This window comes from Neofelis nebulosa, assembly GCF_028018385.1.
Source record: "Neofelis nebulosa isolate mNeoNeb1 chromosome Y unlocalized genomic scaffold, mNeoNeb1.pri SUPER_Y_unloc_2, whole genome shotgun sequence".
In the NCBI taxonomy this organism is placed as follows: Eukaryota; Metazoa; Chordata; class Mammalia; order Carnivora; family Felidae; genus Neofelis; species Neofelis nebulosa.
Genome location: NW_026691918.1, coordinates 51,431 through 75,476, shown reverse-complemented (window position 1 = coordinate 75,476; position 24,046 = coordinate 51,431). Strand labels below are relative to the sequence as shown.

General features: G+C 42.1%; 1 long non-coding RNA gene and 1 pseudogene across 2 annotated transcripts; one reads left to right on the top strand and one right to left on the bottom strand.

Moving 5' to 3' along the window:
* LOC131503589 (probable G-protein coupled receptor 160) overlaps positions 1 to 20,873 on the top strand; it is a 69,460-nt pseudogene extending 48,587 nt beyond the window's left edge.
* On the bottom strand, positions 10,345 to 14,824 carry LOC131503596 (uncharacterized). 2 transcript variants are annotated; one of them, XR_009257468.1, is made up of 4 exons: positions 12,872 to 14,824; positions 12,699 to 12,785; positions 12,123 to 12,276; positions 10,345 to 12,004 (listed from the first exon to the last, which is right to left on the bottom strand). It is a non-coding gene; the product is annotated as an uncharacterized LOC131503596 (long non-coding RNA). The 2 variants fall into 2 exon arrangements; XR_009257467.1 differs by having other exon boundaries at positions 10,345 to 12,276.
* Positions 20,874 to 24,046: the final 3,173 nt, after the last annotated feature.

Sequence of the window (24,046 nt, the reverse complement as noted above, 5' to 3'; positions counted from 1 at the left end):
CATCTACTTGGTCACTTCTGCAAGATTCTTTTTGTCCTTGAAGATATCTTTTCACTAGTTTCAAGTTCTGAGGTCTGTGTGAGCCTGACTGTTGTAGGTAGTTTTCCTCTCCCACTCCTTCTCCGTCTCCTTCTCTCTCTCCCTCTCAAAATTTCATTCATTCATTCATTCATTCATTCATTCATTCATTCATTCATTCATTCATTCATTCATTTGAGAGAGAGAGGGTGCAAGTGAACAAGGGACAGAGAGAGACAGAATCTCAAAAGGGGGAGACAGACAGACAGAGAGAGAGAGAGAGAGAGAGAGAGAGAGAGAGAGGAGAGCGAGAGAGAAATGGGTCTCCCCGAGGACTCATGTTTTACCCGAGTGGTGCTCTTGCTCACCCAATGTGGGAACTGAGCTCACCAGAAGTGGGGCTTGAGGTCACCTGGAGTGGGGCTGGAGGTCATCCAAAGCAGGACTGGAGGTCATCTGAAGTGAGGCCTGTGCTCACTCAAAGTGAGGCTCGAGGTCACCCAAAGTGGGGCTTGACTTACCTGATGTGGGACTCAACTCAGGAACTGTGAGATTATGACCTGAGCCAAAGTCAGACTTAACAACTAAGCCCCCCACTACCCGGTGAGTCTGTATTGTGTTGTGCACTGTATGTAAAAATATGGTTTCTTTAAGAATGCCATGAAGGAGAAGATGATCCTGCCTTCCTTTTTAAGTCATGTTGCATTTCATTTGAATGGTGTCTGAGGTGTCTCTTGGTTGACACTTGGGGTTCCCTGTGCTGGCCTGGCAGTGTAGAATCATTAGGTTTTAAGTCCTTAGGAAGACAGGTTGGCTTTGGGCTGAGGTACTTGTGACAGGACAGCCCTTTGGGGCCCAGCTGGTTGTGGGCAGGGTCAGTCTCCTATTAGATTCACCTTTACCAGTACCCTTACCCTTGGTATTTGGCTTCTGTTCCTGTATTACTGGGCGGTCACTTTGTGTGCTCTGAGTTCTTTTTTCCCATTTTGAATCTGGAATTTCCTTGCTATTTTCTAAGCTTTAAGACCTTTTAGGAGTTTTTTTAAAGAAATACTTTATACATTTTTTATGGTCGTATTCAAAAAAGACCTTTTAGGAGTTTTTTTAAAGAAATACTTTATACATTTTTTATGGTCGTATTCAAAAACAGGTTGTTTTGAGATGGCCTTTGCCCATCATTGCTGCAGATTGTAAATTGGAGGATGTTTGAACTGATGTGTCTCTCTGTGCTTATTCTCTTTTGTTGAATGGACATTCTCTCTAATCCCATTGTGTTTGATGTGGGAGAATAGGAATTTTTCCTTGGCTGGAGGATGTATACAGGTCCTCTGGGGAATGGGTACTCTGGTTTATTTGGCAAAACTGTTTTTCAGGCCAGTGTTTATTTATGTAAGCCAGTAACTAGTAGGGCCACTTAATGTCTTGTTGAGGTAGAAGCAACTATGGCCATCTCCTGGTAGACTGGACATGTATGTTCCGACTCCTTATTTTCCTGATGGCTGTCTTACAGTCAGTCATAGAGAGTAGAGCTCACACATTTAAATATTTTTAAAATGGTGACTCTTGTGCAGACTCGACTTCAGCCTACATTTATTGATTCCTAGTGGGCATCGTTCTGAACATTATAGTCTTATTGTTGGAAGTTGACACAACTTGACAGAATTAGTGTTTTCATCAAGTAATGTCATCAATCTGTATATAGCCTTCTTCACTTTATATCTGTTGTGACAAGCAAATGCAGGGAAGGTACTGTTATCTAGAGTATGAGATTTGTTTTCAGTAACTTAGCCATATTTTATTTCCCTATACATATTACATCTATAGTGTTCCCTCTCAAGGTGCCTGGAAAACAAACAAAAACTTTGTATACCTTTTAAATGACAGGAACTGTGAGGCATTTCTTCTACTTTTCACAAGCACTACTTTTACAAGTAGGCTTTGCCATTCTTTTTTTTTTTTTTTTTTCCAGTTGAATGCAAAACACTAAGCTTTAATTGACATTCACTAATGCCTTTTTGTGGGGTTTCAAACCCTGCCTGTGAAGTTGTGGGGGTTGGGAGAGTTGTCGTCTCCTTAAGTAGCTAGATCAAGCCTAGCATTTTTTACTGAGAAGATGCTTTTCTCCAGACCTTCCTTACTGCTGCATTACTGTCCAAGTATCACAAAGTTTTTTCTATATTTTTCCTTAGTGGCTCCCACAAGAAACTGAAGGGTGGGCCTGTTACACTGACGTAAAAAAGAAATTAATACCTTTTAAAGGCTATCATGAAATATTCTAGCTTTATTTAATTTAATTTAATTTTTAATTTAATTTAATTTATTTTATTTTATTTTATTTATTTTATTATTTATTTTATTTTATTTTATTTTATTTTATTTTATTTTATTTTATTTTATTTTATTTTATATTTTATTTTACTTTTTCAAGTAGTACTTATTTTCAAATTGGCTAACATACAGTGTGTACAGTGTGCCCTTGGTTTTGGGGTTAGATTCCCGTGGTTCATCGCTTACATACGATACTCAGTGCTCATCCCAACAAGTGCCCTCCTCAATGCCCCTAACCCACTTTCTCCTCCCTCCCACAACCCCCCCCCCCATCCACCCTCAGTTTGTTCTCTGTATTTAAGTCCCTTATGATGTGCCTCCCTCCCTGCCTGTTGTAACTATATATATTTCCCCCGTGGTCTTCTGTTAAGTTTCTCAAGAGCCACATATGAGTGAAAACATATGATATCTGTCTTTCCCTGACTGAATTTTTTCACTCAGCATAATACCTTCCAGTTCCAATCGTGTTGGTGCAAATGGCATTATTTCATTCTTTCTCATTGCCAAGTAGCATTCCATTGTGTATATAAACCACATCTTCTTTATCCATCCTTCAGTTGGTGGACATTTAGGCTCTTTCCATAATTTGGCAATTGTTGAAAGCACTACTGTAAACATTGGGGTACATGTGCCCCTATGCATCAGCACTCCTGTGTCCTTTGGGCAAATTCCTAGTAGTGCTATTGGTGGGTCATAGGGTAGTTCTATTTTTAATTTTTTGAGGAACCCCCACACTGTTTTCCAGAGCAGCTGCACCAGTTTGCATTCCCACCAATAGTGCCAGAGGGTTCCTGTTTCTCCACATCCTCACCAGCATCTGTTGTTGCCTGAGTTGTTAATTTTAGTCACTCTGACTGGTGTGAGGTGGTATTTCAATATGATTTTGATTTGTATTTCTCTGAACATGAGTTCTGAGTCTGGTGGCCATCTGGATGTCTTCATGTGTCTGGTGGCCATCTGGATGTCTTCTTTGGAAAAGTGTCTATTCATGTCTTCTGCCCTTTTCTTCACTGGATTATTTGTTTTCGGGTGTTGGTTAGTAAGTTCTTTAGAGATTTTGGATACTAACCCTTTATCTGATATGTCATTTGTAAATATCTTTTCCCATTCTGTCGGTTGCCTTTTAGTTTTGTTGATTGTTTCCTTTGCAGTGCAGAACCTTTTTATCTTGATGAGGTCACAATAGTTCATTTTTGCTTTTAATGTCCTTGCCTTTGGAGATGTGTAGAGTAAGAAATTACTGCGGCTGAGGTCAAAGAGGTTGTTGCCTGCTTTCTCCTCTAGGGTTTTGATGGTTTCCTGTCTCACATTTAGATCTTTCATCCATTTTGAGTTTATTTTTGTATATGGTGTAAGAAAGTGGTCTAGTGTCATTCTGCATGTTGCTGTCCAGTTCTTGCAGCACCATTCGCTAATATATAATTTTTCATATCTTTTTTTTTTTTTTTTCCATTGGATCCTCTCTCCTGCTTTGTCAAAGATTACTTGGCCCTGCATTTGTGGGTCCAATTCTGGGTTCTCTGTTCTATTCCATTGGTCCTATGTGTCTGTTTTTGTGCCAATACCATACTGTCTTGATGATTACAGCTTTGTAGTAGGGGCTAAAGTCTAGAGTTGTGATGCCTCCTGCTTTGGTTTTCTTTTTCAATATTACTTTGACTGTTCGGGGTCTTGTGTGGTTCCACGCAAATTTTAGGATTGTTTGTTCTAGCTTTGAGAAGAATGCCGTTGCAATTTTGATTGGGATTGCACTGAATGTGTAGATTGCTTTGGGCTAGAATTGACAATTTAACAATATTTATTCTTCCAATCCATGTGCATGGAATGTTTTCCATTTCTTTGTGTCTTCTTCAGTTTCCTTCATAAGTTTTGTAAGGTTGTCAGCATACAGATCTTTTATATATTTGGTTAGGTTTATTCCTAGGTATTTTGTGGTTCTTGGGGCAATTGTAAATGGGATTGCTTTCTTGAATTCTCTTTCTGTTGCTTCATTATTGGTGTATAGTAATACAACTGATTTTTATACATTGATTTTGTACCCTATGGCTTTGCCAAATTCATGTATCAGTACTAGCAGCCTTTTGGTGGAGTCTGTCAGGTTTTCCACATGCAGTGTCCTGTCATCTGCAAAAAGTTACAGTTTGACTTATTCTTTGCCAATTTTGATGTGTTTTATTTCTTTTTTTATTTTCTTTTTTCTTTTTTTTCTTTCTTTTTTTTTTTTTTTTTTTGTCTTATTGCTGATGCTGGGACTTCCAACACTATGTTAAACAATGTTGGTGAGAGTGGACATCCCTGTCGTGTTCCTGATCTCAGGGTGAAAGCTCTCAGTTTTTCCTCATTGAGGATATTAGCTGTGGGCTTTTCATGTATAGCTTTTATGAACATAGTTTAAGTATGTTCCTTCTATCCCAGCTCTTTCTTGAGGGTTTTTATTAAGAAAGATGCTATATTTTGTCAAATGCTTTTCCTGCATCTCTTGACAGGATGATATGATTCTTATCCTTACTTTCACTACTGTGATGTACCACATTGATTGATTTTCCAGTATTGAACCAGCCCTGCAGCCCGGGAATGAATCCCACTTTGATCATGGTGAATAATTCTTTTTTTTTTTTTATTTTTTTTATTTTTTTAAATTTTTTTTTTCAACTTTTTTTTATTTATTTATTTATTTATTTTTGGGACAGAGAGACAGAGCATGAACGGGGGAGGGGCAGAGAGAGAGAGAGACACAGAATCGGAAACAGGCTCCAGGCTCCGAGCCATCAGCCCAGAGCCTGACGCGGGGCTCGAACTCACGGACCGCGAGATCGTGACCTGGCTGAAGTCGGACGCTTAACCGACTGCGCCACCCAGGCGCCCCGAATAATTCTTTTTATATGCTGTTGAATTCGATTTGCTAGTATCTTGTTGAGAATTTTTGCATCCATGTTCATCAAGGATATTGGCCTGTAATTCTCCTTTTTAGTGGGGTCTCTGTCTGGTTTGACAATCAGGGTAATGCTGGCTTCATAGAATGAGTTTGGAAGTTTTCCCTCCATTTCTATTTTTGGGAACAGCTTGAGAAGGTTAGGTATTAACTGCTTTAAATGTCTGCTAGAATTCCCCTGGGAAGCCATCTGACCCAGGACTCTTATTTGTTGGGAGATTTTTGATAACTGATACCATTCCTTCACTAGTTATGGGTCTGTTCAAACTTTCTATTTGTTCCCATTTGAGTTTTGGTAGTGTGTGGGTGTCTAGGTATTTGTCCATTTCTTCCAGGTTGTCCAGTTTGTTGGCATATAATTTTTCATAGTATTCTCTGATAATTGCTTATATTTCTGAGGGAGTGGTTGTGATAAATCCATTTTAATTTGGATTAAATTGGATTTAATCCAATTTGGTTCTATCTGTTTGGTTCTTCTCTTTCTTTTCTTTTTGAGAAGTCTGGCTAGGGTTTTATCAGTTTTGTTTATTTTTTCAAAAAACCAGCTCCTAGTTTCATTGAACTGTTCTACTCTTTGTTTTTGTTTTTGTTTTTTTTGATTCTATGTTATTTATTTCTTCTCTTATCTTTATTCTTTCTCTTCTTCTTCTGGCCTTGGGTTTCTTTTTTGTTCTGCTTCTTGTTCCTTTGGTGTGCTGTTAGATTTTGTATTTGGGATTTTTCTTGTATCTTGAGATAGACCTGGATTGCAATGAGTTTTCCCCTTAGGATTGACTTTGCTGCATCCCAAAGGGTTTGGACTGTTGTGTTTTCATTTTCATTTGGTTCCATATATTTTTTTGTTTTTTCTCTAATTGCCAGGTTGACCAATTCATTCTTCAGTAGGATATTCTTTTACCTCCGTGCATTTGGAGGTTTTCCAAACCTTTTCCTGTGGTTGATTTCAAGTTTCATAGCATTGTGATCTGAAAGTGTGCACGGTATGATCTCAATTCTTTTATATTTACTGAGGGCTGTTTTGTGACCCAGTATGTGATCTGTCTTGGAGAATGTTCCATTTGCACTCAAGAAGAATGAAGAATGCGTGTTCTGCTGTTTTTTCGATGAAAAGTTCTGAACATACCTGTCAAATCCATCTCGTCCAGTGTATCATTCAGGGCCATTGTTTCTTTATTGATTCTCTGTCTAGATGATCTGTCCATTGCTGTAAGTGGAGGAGTAAAGCACCATTCAATTACCACATTCTTACCAATAAGATTGCTTATGTTTGTGATTTATTGTGTTATGTATTTGGGTGCCTCCACATTGAATGCATAGACATTTATAAATTGTTAGCTCCTCCTGATAGATAGACCCTATAATTATGGCATAATGCCCTTCTTCATCTCTTACAGCCTTTAGTTTAAAGTCTAATTTGTCTGATTTAACTTTGACTACTGTACCTTTCTTTTGACTTCCAGTAGCATGATAGATAGCTCTCCATGCCCTCACTTTCAATCTGAAGGTGTCCTCAGGTCTGAAATGGGTCTCTTGTAGACAGCAAATAGATGGGTCTTTTTTTTTGTTTTTTTTTTTTTAATATATTCTGATACCCTATATCTTTTGATTGGATCATTTAGTCCATTTACATACAGAGTGATTATTGAAAGTTAAGAATTTAGTGTCATTGTGTTATCTGTAGGTTTCATACTTGTGGTGATGTCTCTGGTCCTTTGTGGTCTTTGCAACATTTCACTCACAGAGTCCCCCTAGGATCTCTTGTAGGGTTGGTTTGTTGGTGATGAACTGCTTCAGTTTTTGTTTGTTTGGGGAATCTTTATGTCTCCTTCTATGCTGAATGAGAGGCTTGCTGGATAAAGGATTCTTGGCTGCATATTTTTCCTATTCAGCACATTGAATATTTCCTGCCAATCCCTTCTGGCCTGCCATTTTCAGTAGATAGGTCTGCCACCACCCTTGTTTGTCTACTAGGTTAAGGCCCGTTTATCCCTAGCTGCTTCCAGAATTCTCTCTTTATCTTTGTATTTTGCCAGCTTCACTATATTTCATGGAGAATATTGATTCCTGCTACGTCTGAAGGAAGTTGTGTGCGCATCCTGGATTTCATTGTCTGTCTCCTTCTCCAGACTGGGGAAGTTCTCGGCTATGATTTGTTCAAGTGCACCTTCTTCCCCTGTCTCTCTCTCTTCCTTTTCTCAGTTTCATCTCCTTCCATGATTTTATCTTCTATTTCACTTAATCTCCCCTCTGCCTCTTCAGTCCTCACTGTCACCCTGTCTAGTTTATTTTGCACCTCATTTACATCATTTTTTAATTCATCATGAGTATTTTGTAGTTCCTTGGTCTCTGCAGCAATAGAGTCTCTGCTGTCCTGTGTGCTTTTTTCAAGCGCAGCGATTAATCTTTTGACTATTATTCTAAATTCTTGTTCAGTTATATTGCTTATATGTGTTTTGATCAATTCTTTAGCTGTCATTTCTTCCCGGAATTTCTTTTGAGGAGAATTCTTCTGTTTCATTATTTTGGCTAGTTTTCTGTTCATTAAGGGTGTTAAAAGCTTGTTATGTGTCTGCTGCACCTGTGAGCACTACTGTATTCGAGAGGGGTCATATACTGTCCAGGGTGTGGCCCTTCAGGAGGTGTTTTTTGGAGAGCTGTTAAGTGCTCTCTGTTGTTGTGACTCTGGTTGCTTTATCTCCCTACTCATAATGATGTTTTGGACCCCCCACCAGGCTTTGATTTCTTCATTGATGTACCCCTGGAAAAGGAAACGAACAAAGAGAACTTAAAAAAAAAAAAAACACCCAAAACACCAGTTCTAGCCAATCTTTGGGGTGGGGGTGGTGTTGGTAGAAGAGGCCTTACCCATACAAAGAGAAATGAGAGGCAGGGAAAAAAGAAAAGAAAGGAAAATTGAGCAGGCAGAGGAACTCTAGGGCTTAATCCAGAGAGAGAGAGAAGAAAATAAAGAAGGACATGTAGAATAGGCATAAGAGAATAGATTAAATATGTCTGCTGAAACATACCAACAATAATCAGACTGGAGGTGGGAAGAAATAAGAAGGAGAAAAGGAAGAAAAAAAATCATGTATAATAAGAAATGTCCAAAAATTAAATCAGGAAATGCAAAACCATCGGGTGCGTTGGAACTGGTGGCAGTGCTGGTCTGGAGGAGGGGCTGTCTGGTTGGTCAATGCCAATCCTGCTCTGGTAGATGATGCAGTTACCAGGCACGGAGGTGTGTGGTTCGGTGTCGGTGGGTCTCGCCTCCACTGTGGGCGGCCACTGTCTGTTCCCTGAAGCCCCACCTTATTGGTGATGGGGAGAAAAAGGATGACACCCCAGTCTCTCCTCCACGGCGTGAGTGTCCCAAACCAGTCTGTTAGGCCGTCCTTGCAGTGCCGTGTGCGTGAACCAGGCTGTTTGTCCTGCTCTGCCAACTCCCATACCTCCCTGGCGGTCAGCTGGGATTTAAACACTGATGTCTTAAGGGGTGCCCCTCCACACTCGTGGGTTCCAGGGAAGAGCCACTCTGCGTTGCCTCAATGCTGTGTGCGGTTTGTCCCGCTCCGCTGACTCCCACATCTCCTTGGTACTTGACTGGGACTTAAACCTTGATGTCTTAAAGGGTCCCCCTGCATGCGCCCCAGTTCCAAGGAAGCGCCAGTCTGTGCCACTGATATATTGCCTCTGGCTGGCGGGTGCAGGCAGTCATTTTCCTTTGAACGGTTATAAACCTTCTTCCCACAGCACTCCAAGAAGGGGATTGCTTTCTCCCACTCCAGACTGAGTCTCTGAACTAGGTAGTGAGGCCGAGACTGAATCCCCTTCTCCCCACGTGCACAAAAGGGCAGCTGGCCCCAGGCCAGAGAAAGCCCCACGGTTAGAAATTGGATCTTTGCCCGTCCTGGTCGGTGGTTTTTCTCTTGCTCAGGTGCACTTACACCTTCCCAGCCTCTCTTCCTCTTCCTTTTGTCTCTCTGCAGAAGGGGATCCCTCCCATCCATGGCTACACAGACCATTTTATCTCTCCCAGTTCAGAGTCATGTATCTATCCCTGCCAGGTCCCTGGAAATGTCTTTGTCACTCTGTAGCCCGGACTCTTGGAATTCAAAGTCCTTTGCCCTCAACACTGCTGTGTTTGAGGGATGAGGGAACTTCAAGTCTTCCTGCTTCTCAGCCATGTTGGATCCACCTCCTGTTCTTAGCTTTTAGATATTCTTTGGGCACCTTAGTTCTCCTGACTTACTTGAGCATGAGGAGTTATCCATACTATATGGAAAAAATGTAATACAAGAACTTTTATAAAATCAGTTACATAATGTATCATCAATTGGTATTTCTTTGATTTTCAGTAGTCTTGCCAGTGGGAGGCGAAAACCTTCCATCCTTTTTATTTCTGTGGCCTCTCTCATACCAGAACTCACATAGGTTCAGCCAGCCTGGGATTTCTGTTGCCATCTGCATTTTGCATCAGTTGATGTCTTTGTGTTAGAATATCAGTGCATTATATTTTTCTTCCATTTTAGAGTCTCATTCTTAAAATCTTTAGATTGAATTGTTTCCCCCCCCCCCTTCCCCCATATCCATCATTTTCCCAGGGATTGATTGACAAGTGTATTATGTTTGTATCTTACTCCAATGGTACACAATTTCCAACTTGTTCTGGAGTCTCTTACGTTACTAGACTTTTTTTTTTTTTTTTTTTTTTTTTTTTGGTTAATTAAAAGGGACTTCTAACTTGGTATCGCGTGTCTGTTTATAAAACGGCATGCATATGGGTTTGTGGCTGACACTTTATTGGTGATGATTTTGGGAGAGGGGGCGTTTCAGCACAGAGCCTGACGCGGGGCTCGAACTCACGGACCGTGAGATCGTGATCTGAGCCGAAGTCGGACGCTCAACCGACTGAGCCAGCCAGGCGCCCCTTGCCATATTTTTTTAATACCAACTTAAATAAGATGTGTTCTTTCCTATTATAGTTGGAGTAATAAAGTCAGATGCAAACTATTTGCAATTCAAAAATATTAGGATTTTTATCCTTTATTTTATTATCGTAGTGTATCTTTGATTTGTGAATGTCAAACCATCCTTGTTTCCTTGGAATAAATCCCACTTGATCATGGGTTGTGCCTTGAGGTCACATAGAATAGACCATGAGGTCTCCCAAAGTGGCACAGGAAGTCACAGAAGTGGGGCTCAGGCCACCTGTTGTTTGGAATAACCTTAATCCAAAGGCCTTAATACACTGGAAGGGTGGCACAAGGTCACAAAGAGCTGGGTCCGAGGCCAACCAGAACTGGGTAGAAGTTCACTCAAAACCAGTTTCAGGACTAAGCTGAGTGGGGATCTAGGTCCCACAGCGCAGAACACATCACGAGCAGCAGTTTGAGGTCCTCAGGAGCAAGGCTCGAGGTCACCAGGAGGTGGATTCGAGGTCACCTGGAAAAGTCTTGCCAAAGTCCAGAGGAACACCAGTTCCCCATGTCCTGAGCTAGAAGGTCACCTAGAGCAGGGCAGGAGTTTACCTAGTGCATGACTGGAGATGCCCCAGTAAAGGTCCTGGTCCACGTCAGCTGGGAAGGGAACTGTGCAGGTGAGGCGCTCTAGGTCACGGGGAGCAAGGCATGAGCTTGGGCAGAAAGGGCGGGGATTACCACAAAGAGTAAATCCAGCTCACCTGGAGTGGGGATCCAGGTCACCCAGAGTGGAGCACCGAATCTTATGGAGCGGGGTTCCTGCTCCACCTGGAGACGGGTCAAGGTCACCCTGAGCAGGGATTGAGGTCACCCAGAGGGTTCCAGGAGCTCACTGGGAGCGAGGTTCCAGGTCCGTTGGAGCAGGACCCAAATTCATTGTCAGCTCCTCTCAGGGTCAGCAGTGGGTCAGGCTGTACGGCTGAGTGGGTCAGGAGGTCCCCAAGGAGCAGGCATGAGTTCACCCAGTGAGGGTCTGGAGGTTCTAGTGAGCGGGTCTTCAGGTGATCTGAAGCAGGACTCGCAGTCATGGAGAGAGGGTGTGAGTTCACTTGGAGCAGGACTCGAGGTCACCCAGATCAGGGCACGTGCTCACCCAAAGCAAATCTCATGCTCCACTGGAGAGGGGCTCCAGGTCACCCTTGGCATGACTGGAGTTCCTACAGGGAGGGTCACCAGGTCACAGGGAGTGAGGCTTCGTGCACTGGGAGTGGAGCACAAAACAACAGGGAGGGAGGGCCCGTGTTTGCCCTGGTCAGGGCTTCAGTTTGCCTAGAGTGTGGCACTAGCTCACACAGAATGGAGCACCAGGTCACTGAAGCACGGCTCGAAGTCACCACAGCAGGGGCGGATCTCAAGGCCACACTCACAACTGTGTACACTTGAATCAGGGCCTGAGCCCTCTAGGAGCTGGGCTCTGGCCACCTGGAGCAGGACTTGAGCTCATACGGAACAGGTCTTGAGGTCAAGTGGAGCGAGCCTCGAGCTCACATGGAGCTAGGCACCAACCCACCTGAGTGGGGCTCGATGTCACCTGGAGCTAAGCAGGAAGTCACAGGCAGCAGAGCTGGTGCTCAACCGCATGGGGGCTGGGGCTAACCCAGAACACGACTCTGGACGCTGGAGCCGGGCTGGAGGTCACTTGGGGCAGGTCACGAGGTCATGAAGCAGGTCACCAGCTCAGATGACACCGGAGGGGGGCTCATCGACTCCCCCCAATCAGATGTGGGTCTCAAGGTCACCTGCACAACTATGTACACATGAATCAGGGCTCAGCTCACCAGGAATGGGGCTCAAGGTCACCTAAAGTGGGGCACAGGTTCACTAGGAGCGGGACTTGAGGTCACTCAAAGTGGCACACTGCTAACCTGGACTGGGACTCGAGGTCATCAGGATCAAGCCGTGTCCTCAATGAGACAAAGGCTTCTTCTCAACTGGAGAGGAGCTCGAGCTCACCCTCAGCAGAGTTTGTGCTCCTCTGGGCTGGGTCACCAGGTCACAGGGAGTCAGGCTTCTAGGCACCTGGAGTGGAGCACAAAATCCTAAGGAACAAGGGCTCATGTCACCCGAATCAGGGCTTGAGCACACCTAGAGTGTGGCACTAGCTCACACACAACAGGGCAGGTGCTGACCTGGGGCATGACTAGACGTGCACCCCCACGCCCACCGGATGTGGCTCTCAAGTGCACCAGTGTGTACACTTTGAACAGGGCATGAGCATATCAGCAGCTGGGCTCCAGGCCACTTGGAGCAGGGCCTCAGGTCCCCTGGACTGCAGCTCCAGTTCACACTCAGTGGGGCGGGAAGTCATCTGGAGCTGGTCAGAACCTCATACAGAGCAGGGAACAGGTCCTCCAGAGCGGAGCTCCGGGTCAAACTGACTGGGGCCCCAGATCACCCCAGCGGAGGGGCACAAGGACACACAACGGTTGGCACGAACTCACCCAGAGCTTCAGAGGCATTCACTAGAAGTGGGGCACCAGCCAGGTGGATCAGGACTTGAGTTCCCCCTGGTGTGGGGCAAGGTCTCACTGAGAAGGGAAGCAGGTCATCAGAGAGGGGCACGGGGTTAGCTGGAGTGGGCTTACCGATCCCCTGGAGCAGGGCTTGAACTCACCAGGAGCAGGACTCCATGTCCCTTGGAACATAACTTGAGCTACCTGCAGAGGGACACGAGGTCACAGCAAGCGCCCCTTGAAGGTCCCTGCAGCAGAGCACAGAATCATAAAGAGAGGGGCCCTTGGTAATGTGAAGAAGACTCAAGCTCACTTGCAGGGCACCTGGAGCTCACCTGGGCAGTGGCCCTCGCTCACAGAGAAAGGGACACGTGCTCAGCAGAAGTGGGGCTGGGGCAAAACCCGAGTGGGGTCTGAGGCCACATAGAGAGTGAGACAAGCTCACCAAGACAGAGTCTTGAGATCACCTGGCATGAGGTCACCCAGAGCATAACACAGGCTCATCAAAACTGGGCTCACACTCACCTGGGGATGGCTACCTCTCACTCTGAGAAAGGCTTCAGTACACCCAAAGTGTGGCATGAGCTCACCAGGTGTGGGGGTCAAGGTCACCCAGAGCAGGGAAGAAGGCATATCAAGCAGGGCTCATTTCAATTGGAGACAGGCACAAGGTCACCCAGAACATGGGCTGAACTCAAGCATGGCTCGAGTGCGCCTGGAGTGAAGCACGAGGTCATGTGGAGCTAAAAACAAGTTCACTGGGAGTGGGATTCAAGGTCACCCCAAACTAGGCTTTGCTCAACTGCAGTGGGACACGAGATTATTCATTAGGAGCTGAGCTAGAGATCACCCAGTATTGGTCTGGAGGTTCTGCTGAGTGGGGCACAAGGTCACACAGAAGAGGGCACGTGCTCACGAGAAGTGGGACTGGTGCAAAATCTGAGCAGGGCCTGAGGTCACCTGGAGCAAGACAAACTCACCAGAGAAGGTCTTGTGCTCAACTGGAGAGGGGCTCCAGGTCACTGGGAAAAGTGTCCATGCTTAAGCAAAAAGGGGCTTGAGGTTGCCCAGAGTGGAGCATGTTGACACCCCGAGCGGGGCTGGTGCTCACCTGGAGTGGAGCATGAACTCAACCCTAAGTGGAGCTCATGGTCACCCGGAGGGTGGTATGAGGTCACACGGAGCAAGGTCTGTATTTAGCCAGAGGGCTGCTGGAGCTCACTCAGAATGGGGATTGAGCTCATCCAGAGCAGGACTCAAGCCCACCAGGAGCAGGACTCATGCTCACTGGGAGCGGGACTTGAGCTCAAAAGACAATGAATCAAAGGACATGAGTTCAAACATACCAGGGCATGAGGTCACCTGAACCAGGGCTCATATTTAGCTTTTGTAGGCCCACTCTAACTCAGTGTGGGGCTCATGCCCACCCATAACTGGGCTTGTGCTTACCCTGAGAGGGGTTTGTGCTCACCCTGAGCAGGTCACAGGTTTAACTGGACCAGGATAGAAGTCATCCAGAGCAGGTTTATCGGTGACCCAGAGCAGGGCACAAGGTCACACAATGTAGGGCATGAGCTCACAAGCAGAGGGGCATGACTCAACCGGAGTAGAGCAGAAACTTACCTTAATGGAGTCTGAGCTCATACAGAGCAGGTTATGAGCTCACCTGAATTAGGACACAGGCCCATTAGATATGGGACTTCAGCTTATTTGGAATAGGGCTTCAGCTCACCTGGAGCTGGGCTTGAGGTCACCTAGAGCAGGGCACAAGGTCACTGAGAACAGGACAGGAACTTACCTGCAGCAGAACTTGTGTTCACCCAGAGCGGGGCTCGAGGTCACTAGGAGCAGGGCACGAGGTCACATGCAGCAGGGCACAAGATCACATAGAGCAGGGCTTGTGTTTACCAGGAGTGAGCTAGAGATCATTCAGAGCAAGACTGAAGCTCACCCCAGATCAGGGCTTGAGTTCACCCAGAGCAGGTTTGAAGTCACCCAGAGTGTAGCTCAAGGGCTGGTACTCAACACAGAGCAGGCTCATGCTAACCTGGAGCAGGGTTCATGCTCACACAAAGTGGGAAAAGACCTCATCCAATGAGCGACTCAAACTCACAAACCGTTGAGATCATACCCGAGTCAAAGTCAGATGCTTAAACAATTGAGCCTGAGATTTCATATTAAAAGTATCAATTTCTAAAAAAAATTTTCCTAGTCCAAATCATTAAAATTCCATTTTAAAGAATCTCAACTCTAAAAAGTACCATATGAGTTGTCTTCCCTTCTCTCTTGGTAAATATGAAGAGGTGGCATTTAGCAGACATTAATGCCAAGTACTTAATCTTTGAAAACCCTAGAATGTTTACATTTGATATCTTAACTTACATAGATTTAAGTAATATACGTCTGATATCTGAGACAAAAATACAGATTTACTAATCTTGTACCTTACATTTCCTTTTGCATATCTTCAGCTGAAAATTCAAGAGTGGTAATTTCAGTTTATTAACAGCAACAAAAATGAAAACTGAAAAAAATGTTTATTACTCAGAGTTGGTATACTAATTTTTATATAAATTATTTTTAATGTAGTAGTGTTTAAAGTCACTGTTCTTAAAATGACTTCGTTGGTGAAATGTTATCAATTATGAAAAAATAAAATATAATTTAAAAATAGATACACTCTATCTCTAAATTCAACAATCGTGCATATCTTGCCGTCTCTGGGTTAACTCAATGTATAACTATATAATTATTGTGTGCAGAGTCTTTAGAAAATTCCTAAATTATTGTATAAAGACAACCCCTTATCTCTTAAGATTAAGGATATTGTCCCATATGTGCAAAAGACAGCTCCTCAGGATATATAATTTTCACAAAGAGAGTTCTCCAGCTAAGGAACATTTTGTGTAAGGTTCTATATGTGTTTTACCCAAAGAGTTACAGATCATCATGATGAAAGACATTCCAGAAAGCTACAGACTTTATCTTAAGCTTTTACTATGTGCAAGCCTGTATGGCTTTAGTTTCATAGGAATTTAGGGAGGTTTATTTCATGTTTGAAAAAACATTTTTTTTAGGTTATTTGTCCATGAGGCAGATGTATAATTTATACTCGAGGCAGAAACAAAGCCCATGCTTTGAAGTTTGGCCAAGTCATTCTGAACATGGTAAATGTTAAAGTATGGATTCGTTGAGAGCCCATGAACAGGGCCCACAATCATTAAAAGTTGGAGATTTTATTTATTAGCCTTCATCATCTAAATTCTCAGAAAATACAGTTAAAATATATGTTGTTATTCATTTGGATAAATGTCTTAAATTTTCATCTACCATCTTATAGACAAACTTTGACTTCTCTACTTCTTATATATTTGCTAGAAATCTAAATAAGCCCCATCAAAGAAAAATTATTTTATTTTTTAAATAAATTTATTGTCAGATTGGCTTACAGAAAACACCCAGTGCTGATCCCAACAAGTGCATTCCTCAGTGGCCATCACCCATTTCCCCCTCTTCCCCATCCTCCCATCAACCCTGTTTGTTCTCTGTATTTGTCTCTTATGGTGTGCCTCCCTCCCTCTCTGTTTGCAACTATTTTTTCCCCTTTCCTTCCCCCACGGTCTCCTGTTAAGTTTCTCAAAATCCACGTATGAGTGAAAACATATGATATCTGTCTTTCTCTGACTGACTTATTTCACTCAGCATAATACCTTCCAGTTCCATCCATGTTGTTGCACATGGCATGATTCCATTCTCTCTTTGCCAGGTAGTATTCCATTGTGTGTACACACACACACACACACACACACACACACACACACAGACCACATCTTCTTTATCCATTCATCAGCTGATGTACATTTAGGCTCTTTCCATAATTTGGCTATTGTTGAAGGTGCTGCTATAAACATTGGGGTACAAGTTTTGTTCCCCATGCATCCTATGCCCCTATGCATCACCACTCCTGTATCCCTTGGGTAAGTTCCTAGCAGTGCTATTGCTGGGTCATAGGATAGTTCTATTTTTAATTTTTTGTGGAACTTCCACGCTGCTTTCCAGAGTGGCTGCACCAGTTTGCTTTCCCATCAACAGTGCAATAAGATTCCCATTTCTCCACATCCTCACCAGGATCTGTAGTTTCCTGATTTGTTCATTTTAGCCACTCTGACTGGTGTGAAGTGCTTATGGATAGGAAGAATAAATATTGTTAAAATGTCAATACTACCCAAAGCAATCTACGCATTCAATGCAATCCCAGTCAAAATTTCACTGGCATTCTTCTCAAAGCTGGAACAACAATCCTAAAACTTGTGTGGAAACACAAAAGACCCCAAATAGCCAAAGTAATATTGAAGAAGAAAACCCAAATGGGGGGCATCATAATCCCAGACTTTAGCTTCTACTACAAAGCTGGAATCATCAAGACAGCATGGTACTGGCACAGCAACAGACACACACAGACCAATGTAATAGAATAGAGAACCCAGAATTGGACCCAACTGATCTTTGAAAAAGCAGGAAACAACATCCAATGGAAAAAAGACAGTCTCTTCAGCAAATGGTGCTGGGAGAACTGGACAGCAGTATGCAGGAGAATGAAACTAGACCACTTTCCTACACCATACACAAAAATAAACTCAAAATGGATGAAAGATCTAAATGTGAGACAGGAAACCATCAAAACCCTAGAGGAGAAAGCAGGCAACAACCTCTTTGACCTCAGCCACAGTAACAGCTTGCTCAACACATCTACAAAGGCAAGAGAACTGAAAGCAAAAATGAATTTTTGGGACCTCATCAAGATTAAAATCTGCTGCATTGCAAAGGAAAAAACGAAAACTAAAAGGCAACAGACAGAATGGGAAAAGATATTTGCAAATGACATATCAGATAAAGGGTGAGCATCCAAAATCTATAAAGAACTTTATAGTAAAGGCTTTACCCACCCTTACAGCACACTCTCCTAGGGTCCATCTCATTTCATATTGAACACAGATAACCAGGAAAGACTCTGCCATTTAAAACCAATTTGTAAAGACCAGAAGAAATGGTAACGGATTCCTCAAAGAACAAAGCCAGTATATAGGAAAAAAAAAAAAAAAGAAATCTACTAGGAACATGAAGAATAAAAAGAAACGACACAGCTAAGGGAAGAAAACACATTTCCAATATCTAACACAAGAGAAGTGGAAATATGCTAACTGCCTGATAAAGAATTCAAAATAATTATATTACGTAGCTCAGTGTATTATAAGAAAACATAGACAACTAAATGAAAACAGGAAGATAATATACAAACAAAATGAGAAGCTCAGCCAAAACAAAACAAACACACAAACAAGCACACAAAAAAACAAACAAACAAAAACAGAAATGCTGGACGAGAAGAATATAATAGTAAGTGAAAATGTCACTAGAGAGGTTCAAAACTAGATCGGTCAAGCAAAAGAAACAATCAGTGAGCTTGAGAACAGCTCACTTGAATTTATCCAGTCGGATGACTGACAAGAAAAGAAAGGAAGGAAGAAAGGAAGGCAGGAAAGAAGACAAAGAGAAAGGGAAAGGGGAAGAGAAAGAGGAAGAAGAGGAACGAAGGGAGGGAGGGAGGGAGGGACGGAAGGGGGAGGGAGGGAGGGAGGGAGGGAGGGGGAGCAGGAGGGAGGAAGGAAGGAAGGAAAGGAGGGAGGAAGGAAGGGGAGACAGAAGGAGAGAGGGAGTGAGAGAGGGAGAGGAGAGAGGGAGGGAGGAAGGGAAACCAAAGGGACCTGAGGATCCCACCAAGCTAACCAAGATACACTAACCAGTATTCTAGAGTCCCTAAAGTCCCAGAAGGAGGGAGATGAGAAGGGGCAGAATATCTATATAAATAAATAATGGGGGGAAAGTTCTCAAGTCTGGGGGTGCATAACTGTGAAGTCCAAAGAACCCCAAGTAGATTGAGTGTAAAAAATCTACACTGAGACATCTTATAATGAAATTAGCAAAAGCCAAAGACCAAAACAAAACAAAGCAAAATAAGCAAACAAAACACCACCCCAATTTTTTAAATTACCAAGGGAAAAGCAACTATGACATAACAAAGGAGCCCCCAAAAGACTGTCAGAGGATTTCTCCGCCAGTGAAGTTGAATGTTATACCCAGAGTACTGATAAAGAATACTATAATTAATAACATTACTATATTATCTTAATATCAAAAGTTACCTTAATATCAAATGTTACCTTGATGTAAGTGGATTAAATCCTCAAACAAAAGACATAGTGTGGTAAATCAGATTAGAAAAAAAACAAAAAGTGCTTAGGGAGTTGCCCGTCTCTCTGTGGTCCCGTGGGGCTGGGCACAGCAGGTGTCTGGTCTGGCAGCCAGTGCCAGGGTCTTAGTGGGTAAGCCAAGAGTCTTGGTGCCTCAGAATTTAGTCACATAGCAGTTGAGTATGCCTGGTACCAAAAGTAAGATAACTCAAGGCAGTAGAATTGAAATTGGAAGGTCATCAGCCACGAAGGACCTATTGGAGAAAGCATAGGATAGTAGATAAAATGAAGCAGTGTTTTATCATATGTATTTCGGCAGGCCTTCTGATATTCGACTAAAAAACATTAATTGCTCTTTCTACAGAGAATTGGTCATGCAGTATCAGTTAAATCAAGGAAGTCATCCCCTATATGGTAAGTGTCTTCTATCCTTGATTACACTTGGGAAAACATTACTAAATATCCTCACACTAGGGATGAGAAGAAAAAACACCTATCAAAATTTTATGAAGTATTTTTGCATTTCATCAGCATTCATTGATCTTTTACTAAACATTTCCAATTATATCCTTCCTACTTCAGGGATTTTGCACTTTTGGGTATTACATTTACTAAATATCACTTCTGCCTATTTACTCCAATTATTTCTGTGACTTAGGGCTTTTTGCTTTATCCAGTTTTCCTGAGAGCTTGTACAGATTATTATCTGAATTTCTCTAAACCCACCAAGCTTGTATTTACAGGCCAAAACTATTCTATTTTACTTCTTCACAGTAATTTTAATTTGGATTTCAGTCCTTGCTTATGTTTGGGAGACCCAGCCATCTACTAGAACTGAGTGTTTATTTTAGTCAATGTCCTTTATTTACTGGTATTCAGAGTTACTGGCTGTCATCTTCCATGGTGATTATTTTATTTATGGCTTTTATAAACTTTGGTCAGAAGTGACTACATTGGTACAAGCTGTTAGGATGACTTCCTATATAAATGAGACTATCTTATATTTTCCCTTTTCATCCACTCCAGTTATACTGAGCACTCTAAAAAAAATCCCTCTTGCCCAAGTCTGTTACCTGTTTTCTTGATAACTGGTTACCATTTGTTCTACTTCAAGTAATTTTACTCTTTTCCTTAAACTACAGATTCCAGCATATATTGAATGAACATTCCATGGTTGTACTTTGTAGACAGTTTCTTCATTGCTATGTTTATTGGTTTAATTGTCACAAGCTTAATTTAAAGACACTGTATTACCTGTGGATCCGTTTGTCAACTAGAAATGCTCCTTCATTTCACTTACAATTCATAATCCGTGCAAGCTGAGAAGCCTATATGAATAGTAATTTGTTAATTTTGTCATGTTAAAACTAACTAAAAATGACAACTACAGTCAGAGTCATGATTATCAAATGAGAAAGAATGACGACTCATGACATATAAAGATTGAACTGAACTGAAGTTCCCCTCCCTAGGCCCAACTTTCATACCTTTTCAAAATTTGTTAAAAGGGGTGATGGTATTAAAAACAAAATAATTCCAGGAAAATGTTTTATGTGCATTCAGGAACACCATGTGTTATAAATATTAATTTAACACAAAATTAAAATGACTTAAGATCTGGCTATACCCATTCCATGTTACCAAAAAAACTACTGGATGCAGATTGTTATTTAAGTCTGAGATTCATTGCCAATAATATATGAACTTAAACATTCTTACTAAATTCAAAGGAAGAAAAAAAAAAACAATCAATACTAATATTCAACTATCTGCTGTCAACAAGAGACTGATTTTAGCTTTAAACAAACACATCTGAAAGTAAAGTGCTGGAAAATAATAGTCCACAAAAATATAACCGAAAAAGAGCAGGAGTGACCATTCTTACATAAAATACGTAAAAATTTGTAAAGAGAAAAAAGGTCATTAAAAATGATAAGGGGACTGATTCCTTGTGAGATTATAATTATAAATATGTATATTTCCAACACTGGAGCAACGAAATATGTAAAGCAAATACTATATCTGAAGGAAGAATTAGAAGGCAGTGTAATAGTAGTAGGTATGTTAGTAGCCACTTTTTAACAATGGATAGATCATCCAGACAGCAAATAAAGACTGGACTTGAAAAACACAATAGACCAAATGGACCCAAAAGACATATGCCAAAGAGTCTGTCAAGTAGTAGCAGAATGCAGGGGTGCCTGGGTGGCTCAGTTGGTTAAGCGTCTGACTTTGGCTCAGGTCATGATCTCAACGTTTGTGGGTTTGAGCCCCGTGTTGGGCTCTGTGCTGACAGCTCAGAGCCTGGAGCCTGCTTTGGATTCTGTGTCTTCCTCTTTCTCTGCCCCTCCCTCGTTCACACTCTTTATCGCTCAAAAAGAAACATTTAAAAAATAGTAGCAGAATACATATTCTTCTCAATCATACACAAAACAGGTCATATGTTAGGACATAAACCAAATTTTGAAAATTTAAGAAAATTAAAGCCCATATCAAACATCTTTTTGACTGCAATGGTATGAAACTGGAAATCCATCATAATAAAACTGGAAAATTCATAAACATGTGGAAAGTAAGCAACGGATTCCTAAACAACCAATGAGTCAGTAAGAAATCAATGGGGAAAACAAAAAAGTGTCTTGAGCAAATGAAAATGAAAACACAAGAAACCAAAATTTATTGGATACAGCAAAAGCAGTATTTAGAGTAAAGCTGTACCGCTGGGAGCCTGAGACAATGGCAGAGTGTGAGGATCCTAAGCTCACCTCATCCCCCTGATACATCTAACCCAGAAAATGACTCAAAGCCCCAGAACAGTCTTTCCAGTTAATCGCAGAGGAGGCCATATCAGAAAACAGTAGGAGGGTCAGATACCCCATTAGGAACCAAATCTCTGTCAAGACTAATTGCAAATAGGGATAACAGAAGCACAGAGAAGGGAAAGCCCCCAAGACTTGAGTAACCTGCAGTCAGAAGACCAGTACATAATATTTGGCTTTGAAAACCAGTAGCACTTAACTGCTTGAGTTTTTACAAGCAGGGTGACTTAACTCCAGATACTTTAAAACTCAGCGCACTTGGCTCTTAGAGAACTGGAGGGTGACTGGAATCCCTACCCAGAAAAAGACAGCAAAACAAACAACACTGTTGAGACACAGCATAGAAGCAGCAGTTTCAAAAGTTCCTGGGGTACGTGGGAAAATTTGTTTGCTAATCTCAGAACATGCCCCATTCCACCTGCGGCCCCTTCACAGTGGTGCCTGACAGCAGGCAGCCCCAAGAGTGAGCACTACTCCAAAGTCACTCCTGCCTTGGGGAGAGGTAAAGCTAACCAGACATGGTTCGGTTCTATGACAGCCCCAGTAGAGGACTCACAGGCAGACATCTGGTCTGACTGCCACAAAGGGAGCCACTGCATATGAGTAGGCTGAAGGCAAACACAGCTCAGCTACAGGAGTAGGGTGCATGCAACAAACACAGAAGACACCCCCTGTAGTGCCAGGGTGATCAAGGCGCGTCAAACTGCAGGGCACTACAGGACCTGTTCTTCATAAGACCCCTACTTTCAAGAGTAGGAGATGGAGCTGACTTTCCTAACACAGAGAAACAGACACAAAGAGTGAGACAAAATGAGGAGACAGAGGAATATGATCCAAATGAAACAATAGGACAAAGCCATTGTAAAAGTGCTAGCTGGCCCAGAGATGAGAATATGCCTCACAGAGAATTCAAAGTAATGGTAAGAAAGATAACCAATGGATTTGAGAAAAGAGTGGAGGACACTAGTCAGAGCTCCAACAAAGAGAGAGAACATATAAAAAAAAAAAAAAAACCAATCAGAGATAAGAACTCAGTGAAATTAAAAAAATAAATAAATAAACTAGAGGAAATCGATGGCAAATTACAGGAGGCAGAAGATGGATTCACAAGCTGAAAGACAGTAAAGCAACACAGAAAGCAACCAAGCTGGACACAAATCAAAGACAGGAAGAAGAAGAATAGGTTAAGGGAACTCAGGGACACCATCACACATAACAACATTTGCATTATGGGACCCCAGAAGGAAAAGAGAGAGAAAGGGAACATAAAACTGAAGGAAGCAGAAATCCTGAGTCATACTCAAAAGCTAACATCATACTCAACCAGGAGGCACTGAGGGTTTTGTTGTTGTTGTTGTTGCTGCCGTTGTTATTGTTGTTGTTGTTGTCGTCGTTTTGTAAAGTCAGTAAAAAGATCAGGATGTCCAATGTCACCACTTTTATCCAACAAAGTACTGAAAATACTAACCAAAGCAATTGGGCAAGAAAATGAGATAAAGGCATGCAAGTTGGTAAGGAAGAAGTAACTTTCCCTATTTGCAGATGACACGATGTGATGACACAGAAAACCCTAAATATTCCTCCCCCCCCCCAAAAAAAACCTATTAAAACTAGTAAATGAATTCAGCAAAGTCACAGAATACAAATTGATATACAGACATCTGTAGCATACTATACACTAATAATGAAGCACTGGAGAAAGAAAATAAGAAAACAGTCACATCTACAAGGCACCAAGAATAATAAAATATCTAGGAATAAAGAAGAAGAGGTCAAAGACCAGTACTCCCAAAACTATAACGTACTGGTGAAAAGAAACTGAAGGAATCACAAACAAATGTAAAGATATTCCATGTTTACAGAGTAGAAAACCAATGTGGTTAAAAGGTCTATACTATCCAACGCAATCTACAGATCTAAAGCAATCCCTATCAAAGTACCAACAGAACTAAAGCAACTAACCCTAAAGTTTGTACTGAACCACAAAAGACCCAAATAACCAAAACAGTCTTGAAAAGAAGAATAAACTGAAGGTATCAGAATCCTAGATTTCAAGATACACTACAAAGTTACAGTAATCAAAATAGTGTGGTAATGGCACAAAACAGATGCATAGATCAATGGAAAAGAATAAAAACTCGGGAGATAAATCCATGCTTTTAGGGTCAATGTAACATGACAAAGGAGGCAAGAATATACAATAGGAAAAGGACAGTCTCTTCAACAAGTGGTGTTAGGGGGTGCACTTGCTGGCTCAGTTGATACA